This window comes from Octopus sinensis, linkage group LG4 (genome assembly GCF_006345805.1).
Source record: "Octopus sinensis linkage group LG4, ASM634580v1, whole genome shotgun sequence".
Lineage (NCBI taxonomy): Eukaryota > Metazoa > Mollusca > Cephalopoda > Octopoda > Octopodidae > Octopus > Octopus sinensis.
Window position 1 is genome coordinate 7,119,652 of NC_043000.1, and position 10,596 is coordinate 7,130,247.

Below are 10,596 nucleotides of genomic sequence, written 5' to 3' on the forward strand. Positions count from 1 at the left end.
TTGGTAGCCTTCAACTAACACTATCTCCTCCGAGACTCTGCGGCGCAAGTTGACCAAAATTGAAAGTATGATAGAAGAAGGCTTGCTCTTCATTCCGTAGAAGATAAAATTCAAATCGGACCATGTTAAGACCAAAAATTATTTACATCAAAAAGGTGTAAAAAAATCCTTATTTTTTTCGATTTTTTGACTGCTGTGTTGCCATTTTTCGGTGTATTTCAACCAAAAAATGTTCACTTAAAGAGAATAACAAGCTACATAATGCAAAATTTTTACTTTTCAAAAGTTCCAATTCTAAAGGGTCGAAACCTGAGCAACGCCGGGTAATACTGCTAGTAATTGTCTAAATTTGCATAGCATGAAGCTACTTCTATATTTTTGTATAACTATAAAGAATACCAACAATCAAAAAAAAGATCAAAGGTCCTTCCCTAGCCATAGGCTCATAAGGCCAATTTCCTAGATTCTGTGGTGCATATATCTATTCCCCATTGGATGGGATACCAGTCCATTGCAAGATTACTCATTTTTGCCAACTGAGTGAACCGAAGTGTTTTGTTCAAGAACACAACACATCTCCCAGTTCAGAAATCAAACCCACAACCTTGTGAGTATGAGTACAGCACTTTAACCACTAAGCCATAAGCTTCCACATGCCAATAGTACTGTGCAAGAATATTAAAAGTACTATCCATCTCTAGATATCTAATTTGGTTCTTTCACAACATATTTTAACCGTACTTCAAATGTTAGAAGGATTACATTTGCTCTTTTATGATGTTCCAAGAATAAATGAATGAGAAGACCTTTTTTTTTTCGGTGTCTGCTTATCACAAAGAAACAATGAACAACTCACTGGGATTCCCCATCACAGATGAAGCAGCCCCTTGTGCTGATAAGGGAACCACAAGCTTTCTTTACAGACATCAAATGTTCGAGATATGACAGTGCTTCAGTCCATGTATGTGTAACAAACACTCACCATCAAACAGCAAGCAGTAGATTAGCAATCATTACAATTTCTTGACAATGTCCTAAGATACTTCAGATAAAAGGGTTTAATCATTGATGAATTTTTTTTTGATCAACCCTAAAATATGGAGAAGTCATGTCTGTGAGAATTATGGGCTGGTTCTCTTACACTGGTAAGATTGGAGCAGTCTGGAAGAGTATGAGCTGTATGTTGAAGTCTGAACAAAAATCATGGGCATGGAAGAAATTACAGAGGGGTTTCATTATAGTTCCAAGTAAAAAGGATTAGAGAAAAGTACCAAGTGTGTGACCTAAAGAAAGGTAAAGGCACAGCCGTGTTGAAGGAAGGAACAAAGACAGTGATGGGTGTAGCAGGTTGTTTGGGGAGGATGAAGGGTTCTCAATGTTTCCAAGGGACATACGATAATGTAGTTACTGCAGAAGAAGCAGAAAAAAGAAACATCCGAGCTGTGAGCCCACTAATGGTTGTGGTATGTTGGTAAGTCTTTGTTAATCAGTGAATGGTATTTTTGTGAATGCAGTCTAGAAGGTTTGGGTGTGTGTAGTAAGAGCACTATTCCAGATATGTGAGTACACGAATGTGGGTCAGACTTGAGTTTTGAAGAAGGTCAGCAACTAATTAGAGCTGAAATATTTTTTGGCTCTGAAGAGGAAGTCTAGTCTTTGGGATGCACATTGCACATTTAGTAATGTTTTATACACACATAGATGCATCTATGTATGTGTGTGTGTGTTTGTGTGCATGCATGTATGCACATGTATGTGTATGTATGTATACGTGTGTACATTTGTATGTATATATATATATGTATATATGTGTGTGTGTGTATGCATGTGTGTATATGTGTATGAATGATGTACATATGTATACACACATTTATGAAGCCACCATAGAAACAGCTACAGCCTGTGGGGCCAAGTATTTGAGGTAACTTTGAGGGTAATAGTTTTGTGTTGTTCACGGATAGATGGAATACTGTAGAAAGAAGTGATAAGTGCAGTAATTATATCTTCGTTCAATTGAAGGAGATTAGGTTATCCTGACCCCCTGGGATATTTTTGATGCCTGTTCACAGAAACACTTCATATCTGGCAAGATGTGTCATGTGGTGGTGCTTCTATGAGGAAGTTTATAGAGGTTAGAGAAGTGTGGTATCACAAGAACATGTGCTGTTAAGAAATGATAACAAGCAAATCAGTTATGTAGAGAAGGACAAGTATCTTGTGACTTGTTGAAGGTCATCTTGTCCCAGAGTTGATGTATGATGGGTTGGAGAAAGCCCTGTGAATACCGTTGCAACGAAGAAGTCTGGCACAAAAGTCTGCACAAGAGATGAGAAAGAGGTAGGGAACAAAGAGAAACATGTTGGCAAAGGCTTTGTTGATATCAAGAGCAACAACATTGCTTTTGCTAAAGTTCTTCAGGACAAGAGGTCACAAGAGTACCAATGTCAGAGAACAAGTCTCTTGTAAATTTGGTTCAATGGAAACTATAGTAATTGTCACTTAGAAAGAATGGAAACTCAACATGATGGACAAGGTGGTGTTTTTTGTTTCTTTTTTGCTTTTGTACAGTTGTTTGCTTTATCTTTAAGATTGTGAAAGTAAAAGCAATGGTGGGAGGAGTAAATGGAAAGGTCAAAGCAACTGACCTTCTTGGGAGTAGAACAAGGTTGCATAGGTACCTAGAGAGAGAGAGAGAGAAAGAAAGAAAGAAAGAGAGAGAGAGAGAGAGAGAGAGAGAGAGAGAGAGAGAGCAAGAGAGAGAGAGAGAGAGAGACTGAAGAGTTTTGTAAGGATAGAAGCTATACATATATATCTCACAATTTTACATCTATACATATACAAGTTTGTGTGAGTGTGTGTAAAATTACCAAATCATGATATTTTGAAATCATTTAATATGTACGTCTCAGGTTTGCACAATATATAGTAAGAAATGCATCCATTTCATGGCTTCTGTGCCGGTGGCATGTAAAAAGCACCATCCGATCGTGGCCATTTGCCAGCCTTGTCTGGCACCTGTGCCGGTGGCACGTAAAAGGCACCATCCAACCGGCCATTTGCCAGCCTCGTCTGGCCCCCGTGCCGGTGGCACGTAAAAAGCACCATCCAACCGTGGCCATTTGCCAGCCTCGTCTGGCCCCCGTGCTAGTGGCACGTAAAAAGCACCCACTACACTCTCAGAGTGGTTGGCATTAGGAAGGGCATCCAGCTGTAGAAACATTGCCAGATCAGACTGGGTCTGGTGCAGCCTTCTGGCTTCCCAGACCCCAGTTGAACCGCCCAACCCATGCCAGCATGTAAAGCGGACGCTAAATGATGATGATGTAGTTAGAGTAGTAAGTCAGCTGGTTGAGCTAAGAGAACAGACATGTATATAGAGGGGGAGAAAGAAAAGAAGAGAGACAGAGAGAGAGACAGAGAGAGAGAGTTTGTTATATTTGACTTGAGTTGAAAATTCTGGTGCCATGCACAACACATAGCATAATACGTGTGTGTGTGTATGTGTGTGTGTGTGTGTGTGCATGGGGCAGACAAAATTTGTTGAGGTGAATTCTCTACAACTGGAAACAAACATCATTGCTTGTCTGATAGTGAAGCTTGTTAACAACCATCACATGATGAGAAGACAAGGGTACACACACGTATGTGTATGTATGTGTATATATGTATATATATATATGTATATATATATATGTATATATATATATATATATATATATATATATATATATATATATATATATATATATATATATATATATAAATAATATGTAGGTTAAAGTAGTGAGGAAAGGCAAACAATTAGTTGAGGCAGGACAAATTTGATTTTATCTGATTCAATCTAAAAATTTAGCAACATAATGCATGGTAAAAATAGTACAAACTGGTAAAGATAGTCTCTGACAACTGTTTCTGGGATATCCCAGCTACTGGAACCTCATATCGAGCAAAGACCCTATAAGTCAGGTATTCCGTCATTGGAGAAATACAGGCTGGACAGTGGAAGAATGCTTCTTATCAATATTTACTGTGGTTTATTATGTCCAGGAGGGGGGGGGGGTCCAATTAAATCCAGTTGGATTGGGTCTTCTTTAGGTAAATCCATGATCAGAAAGAGTGGTCAAGCAGTACATCAAGAAGGAAAGAATTGTTATGCAGCATTCTTTGAGTCATCTTGACCTACATTCCTCATATTCATCATCATCATCATCATCACCATTTAGCGTCCGTTTTCCATGCTAGCATGGGTTGGACAGTTCAACTGGGGTCTGGGAAGCCAGAAGGCTGCACCAGGCCCAGTCTGATCTGGCAATGTTTCTACAGCTGGATGCCCTTCCTAACGCCAACCACTCCGTGAGTGTAGTGGGTGCTTTTTACGCGCCACCCGCACAGGTGCCAGACGTAGCTGGCAAATGGACACGGTTGGATGGTGCTTTTTACGTGCCACCGGCACGGGGTCCAGGCGAGGCTGGCAACGGACACGAGCGGATGGTGCATTTACATGCCATCGGCACGAGGCCAATCGGGGCAAGGCTGGCAACGGTCACGAACGGATGGTTCTCTTACGTGCCACCGGCACTGGTATCTCAGCTGCAATTTCCATTGATCGATTTCGATTCTGATCCTCACTTGCCTCAACAGGTCTTCACAAGTAGAGTTTTGTGTCCCAAGAAGGGAAGGTATGCATACGTAGGCTGGCTCCATCCCCTGTAGAAGACCACGGGTTATGGTCTCACTGGTCCTGCCGGGTCTTCTCGCGCACAGCATACTTCCAGAGGTCTCGGTCTCTAGTCATTTCCTCAGTGAGACCTAAAGTTCGAAGGTCGTGCTTCACCACCTCGTCCCAGGTTTTCCTGGGTCTGCCTCTTCCGCAGGTTCCCTCAACCGCTAGAGTGTGGCACTTTTTCACACAACTATCTTCATCCAGTCTCGCCACATGCCCATACCAGCGCAAACGTCTTTCTTGCACACCATAACTGATGCTTCTTAGGTCCAGCTTTTCTCTCAAAGTACTTACACTCTGTCGAGTATGAGTACTGACATTACACATCCATCGGAGCATACTGGCTTCATTTCTTGCGAGCTTACGCATATCCTCAGCAGTCACGGCCCATGTTTCACTGCCATGTAGCATGGCTGTTCGTACACACGCATCATACAGTCTGCCTTTTACTCTGTGCGAGAGGCCTTTTGTCACCAGCAGAGGTAAGAGCTCTCTGAACTTTGCCCAAGCTATTCTTACTCTAGCAGTTACACTTTCAGCACACCCGCCCCTGCTGCTGACTTGGTCACCTAGGTAACGGAAGCTATCAACTACTTCTAGTTTTTCTCCCTGGAAAGTGACAGAAGTTGGTCTCAGAGCATTTTCAGTGTTTATTGTTCCTGAGCATCTGCCACATACAAAAACCATCTTCCTAGTTAGCCTTCCTTTGACATTGCTGCACCTCTTATGTGTCCATAGCTTACACTTGGTGCATCTTATAGAGTTTCTACCTACACCTTTTCTACAGATCGAGCAGGGCCAGCTACCTGAAGGCGTTTCTGATTTGTCTACCTTCCTACTGATTATGACTTTGGTTTTGGCTAGGTTGATTCTAAGGCCCTTCGATTCTAATCCTTGTTTCTACACCTGAAACTTCTCCTCCAGTTCTGATAGTGACTCAGCAATTAGAGCAAGGTCATCAGCATAGAGGAGCTCCCAAGGGCATCCTGTCTTGAATTCCTCCGTTATTGCCTGGAGGACTATGATAAATAGGAGGGGGCTGAGGACTGAGCCTTGGTGGACCCCTACCTCTACCCGGAATTCTTCACTGTACTCGTTGCCAACCCTCACCTTACTAGCAGCGTGCCAGTACATGGCTCGCACAGCTCTCACTAACCATTCATCTATCCCTAGTTTCCTCATTGACCACCAGATAAGGGATCGGGGGACCCTGTCGAAGGCTTTCTCCATGTCAACAAAAGCCAGGTACAGGGGCTTATCTTTGGCTAGGTATTTCTCCTGCAGCTGCCTTACCAGGAATATAGCATCAGTGGTACTTTTCCCTGGCACGAACCCAAACTGCATCTCATCTAAACTAACTCTCTCTCTAATTAGTTGGGCTATGACCCTCTCCGTAACCTTCATCACCTGATCCAACAGCTTGATACCTCTGTAATTATTTGTATCTAGGGTGTCACCTTTACCTTTGTAGCAGTTGACTATTATGCTGCTACACCAGTCATTAGGTATGACTCCTTCATGTATCACCTGGTTAACTATACGGGTGACTAGGCTATAGCTGACACTACCAGACATTTTGAGCATCTCTGCAGTAATTCCTGATGGGCCTGGGGCTTTCCCTGTCTTCATGCTTCTAATTGCCTTAACTACCAAGGAACTATCAACTCGGATAGCTGGTCCCTCTGTTGGGTCAACATTCGGCAGACTCTCTTTATCCCATTCATTTTCTTTATTCAGCAACCTTTCATAGTGGCGTCTCCAAACCTCTCTCTTTGCATCCTCATTTAGCGCAAGTGAACCATCATCCATGCGAACACATTTCCCTCCTACCACATCACAATTCTCTCTCACACACTGTCTTGCAACATGAAACATCTCCAGTCTTTGGTCCTCACGGCGCAGAACATTGGCAAATTTTTTCTTATCCGCGTTCCCCTCTGGCTAAATAAACCTGTCTCTTAGCTTCTCTTTTGGCAGTCTGATACAATTCTCTGCTACCCCCATTTTTCCAGTCCTTCCAAGCCTGTCTCTTTTCTCTAATAGCCCTGTCTACAACTTTGTACCACCACTACGTTATTCTAGGTCGAGAGGGGACTTTGCACCAGCCACAGATCTGGTCAGTGGCTCTCAGCAGGTTGTCCCTTAGAAACGTCCAGTTGTCTTCTACCCCCTGTGATGCTCTATCCCCTTCTACTTCTCATATTATATATATATATATATATATATATATATATATATATATATATATATATATGTATATATATATATGTATATATACATATATACACACACACACACATGGAAAACTTCTTGATTCCATCTACCAAATTCACTCATAACAAGCCTTTCGTCAGTCCAGGTCTAAAAGTCCAGATAGAAGACACTTGCCTAAGGTGCCATGCAGTGGGACTGACCTGAAACCACATAATTGGGAAACAAACTCCACCACATAGTCACACCTGTACGTATGTATACACACACACACACACACATACACACACACATGGATATACATATCTGTATATATACATAGGTAATTTCTACATGCTAGAAGTCAAAACGACCAAAACCACATTTTAAGAGCAATTTTTGAAGGGAATGAAAAATAAAAACTTTTACTTTTTATTTTTTACAGTCATACCCAGGTTTCAGATTATTTTAGCAAATAAAATAATTTGCCAGGCGATATAATTATTAAGTAAGAAAATGGAGATATTTAATGGATATAAATTAATTAATTAATTACCATTGCCTACAATTGTTCCAATTCAGACTCAATATAAATTACAAAACAGACTTTTGATGATATTTCGCTCAATTTGCAAAATGCAAACTTATTTTATTATAAATGTTTCATAATTTGTATTGGGTGTGAATTGAAACAATTGCAGGCAATGATAATTAATTAATTAATTAATTAATTTATATCTATGAAATCTCTCCATTTTCTTACTTAGTAATATTTGATGTATTTGATATCTATAATATATTTATTGAAGAGATCACTTCACACTATAATATATTAAACAAGCATAACTTAGATGGAAACATCCCGATAAGAAGTTTATATATCCTCATAGTGACTATATATATACATATACATGTATATATATACATATATATGTATATATACATATACACATACATATATATATATATATATATATATATATATATATATATATATTATATATATATATATATATATATATATATACATATATATATATATATATACATATATACATACATATATATACATACATATATGTATATATATGTTATATATATATATATATATATATATGTATATATGTATATATATATATATTTGTGTGTGAGTGTGTGAGGCAGTTCATTCCTGATAGTTTGATTTGGTATGTCGAATCATTCAGTCATTCTTTCAATGTTTTTCTTTTTTTTCTTTCCCAAGGGTCTTTTTGTTACAGCCCCAAAATATTTATAATTGTTTGTAAAGATTTGTAAAAGCCTTTTGTGATATACTCAATTAAGGTGAATTAAAATGTATAAACTGATAGATTTATGTGTGTCTAATAGTCCACGTATATGAATTACACAACACACACACACACGTATCAAAAGAAGAATCTGGAAAATTTTGGGGTAATATTTATTCACCATTACACATATTTCATTTGCTAATAGGAATCACAGAATTGCACATGTTGGGTAAACATGTACGAAATTTCCTATTAGAAATTCTTCAGACAAACAATATATATGTATATGTATATACTTTATTTAAAGCAGCAGAAAATTCAACAAAACCTGTTACTCTGAGTTTCGCGTTGCTGTTCATTGGACAGTTTTTGCTAGAACAGAACCGATATCGGTTCTATTCTAGCAAAAACTGTCTGATGAACGGCAACGCGAAACTCAGAGTAACAGGTTTTGTTGAATTTTCTGCTGCATTAAATAAAGCATATTACTCTACCACTGGTATTCGAGTACTCTTTTTTCCACCTTGTTTCACATTTATGTGTTTACTCCGGTGTATATGTATATATATATATAAAGTTAATCCAAACATGAAAACACAAAGAGAAAACACAATAACGCGAGGATGTGGAACAAGTATAGTATTATTGGATGCTGAGGAAAGAAGGAAAGAAGGAGGGTTTAACATTTTGAGCAGAGCTCTTCGCAGAAACATAGGAAAAGGGAAGATCCAAAGAAGGGAAGATGAAGGAAAAAAAATCACCAACAGTACACACGCGGTACTTCCCAGCCACATGGTCCCAGGCTCAGTCCAACTGCATAGCATCTCCAGCAAGTGTCATTTACTACAACCAACCTCAGACCAATCAAAGTGTATTTAGTAGATGGAAACTGTAAAAAGCCCATCACACACATATGTATGTGTGTTTGCCTTTGTGTTAGTGTTTGCCCCCTGCACCACTGGCGTCAACTGGTGTTGAAGTGTTTATGCCTCTCTAACTTAGCAGTCTCATAGAAGGCATTGACAGAATAAATATCGATCTTTAAAAAAAAATCGAAAGTATGAGGGTTAATTCATTCGGCTAAAATTCTTCGAGGTGGTGCCCCAGCATGGCCATAATCTAATGACTGAAGATAATACATAAAGACACATCACGAAATTAAATGATGATAATGATACACACACACCCACACACATTCATACTCATACATGTATACATGTATATATGAGTGTGTGTGTGTGTGTGCATGATTTTGTATGGAGGTACATGCATGTGTGTATTATCATATCATAATGCGCAGTGAGCTTACCACATTAGCCAGATCAGTAAAGGAATTTGTGTATGACTCGCACTTCATAGATGAGTGCTTACCTGTGGAATTACATCTCAAGAACCCTACTGAGTAAATTACACACTCCAGTTCATTTGTTAATGTCAACATTTACACAAGATTCCACCAGTGAACAAAAGTGTATCTTCTATTAAATAAGAGTAACTAAACGTCAAATTGAAAGCATATATCTCTGTATGAATGTATGTATGTATGTATTATGTGTGTCTGTGTCATGTATGTATGAAGGTATTTATATGTATATATATATATATATATATATATATATATATATATATATATACATACACACACACATATATATATATATATATATATATATATATATATATATATATATATATATATATATACACACATATATATATGTATAAATATATACACACATATATATGTATAAATATGTATATATATACATATATGTATATATATATATATATATATATATATATATATACATATACACACATATGTATACATATACACACACACACACACACACACACACACACACATACATACATATATATATATATATATATATATATATATATATATATATATATATATATATATATATATATATATATATAGTGTGTGTGTGTATAGTCTGATAGACGTGATTAAGCTGAAACTTACAAGTCACTGTCAACCTTGAAACTTGGAAAAATAAAATATCTGTCTGTCTGTCTGTTTGTATCATTGTTGTTGGTGTCAGCGTCATCCTGAACATGGTTCAATGTTCATCATCCATACTGGCATGGGTTGGATGGTTTGACAGGATCTGACAAGTCTGAGGCCCGTAACATGCCCTGAAGTCTGCTTTGACATCGTTCCTATAGTTAGATGCCTTCCAACCACATTAACCCTTTCATTACCAACCTGGCTGAAACTGGCTCAGGCTCTGGAGTACAAATGTCTTGTTTTCATAAGTTTTGAATTAAAATTTTCCACCAAACTTTAGTCACAATTTATGTTCCTAACACTAGCTTAATGATAACTAAGTTATTTTACTAAATTCTTTGTTATACTTAAAACTAGCAGTATCGCCCAGCGTTGCT

The 10,596-nt window shown here is 38.2% G+C and overlaps 1 protein-coding gene across 1 annotated transcript in view; it reads right to left on the reverse strand.

Annotated features, from left to right (window-relative positions):
- The window catches only part of LOC115210956 (uncharacterized protein F13E9.13, mitochondrial), a 155,041-nt gene that overhangs the window by 111,982 nt on the left and 32,463 nt on the right, over window positions 1-10,596 (reverse strand). The gene's annotated exons all lie outside the window — the stretch shown is intronic.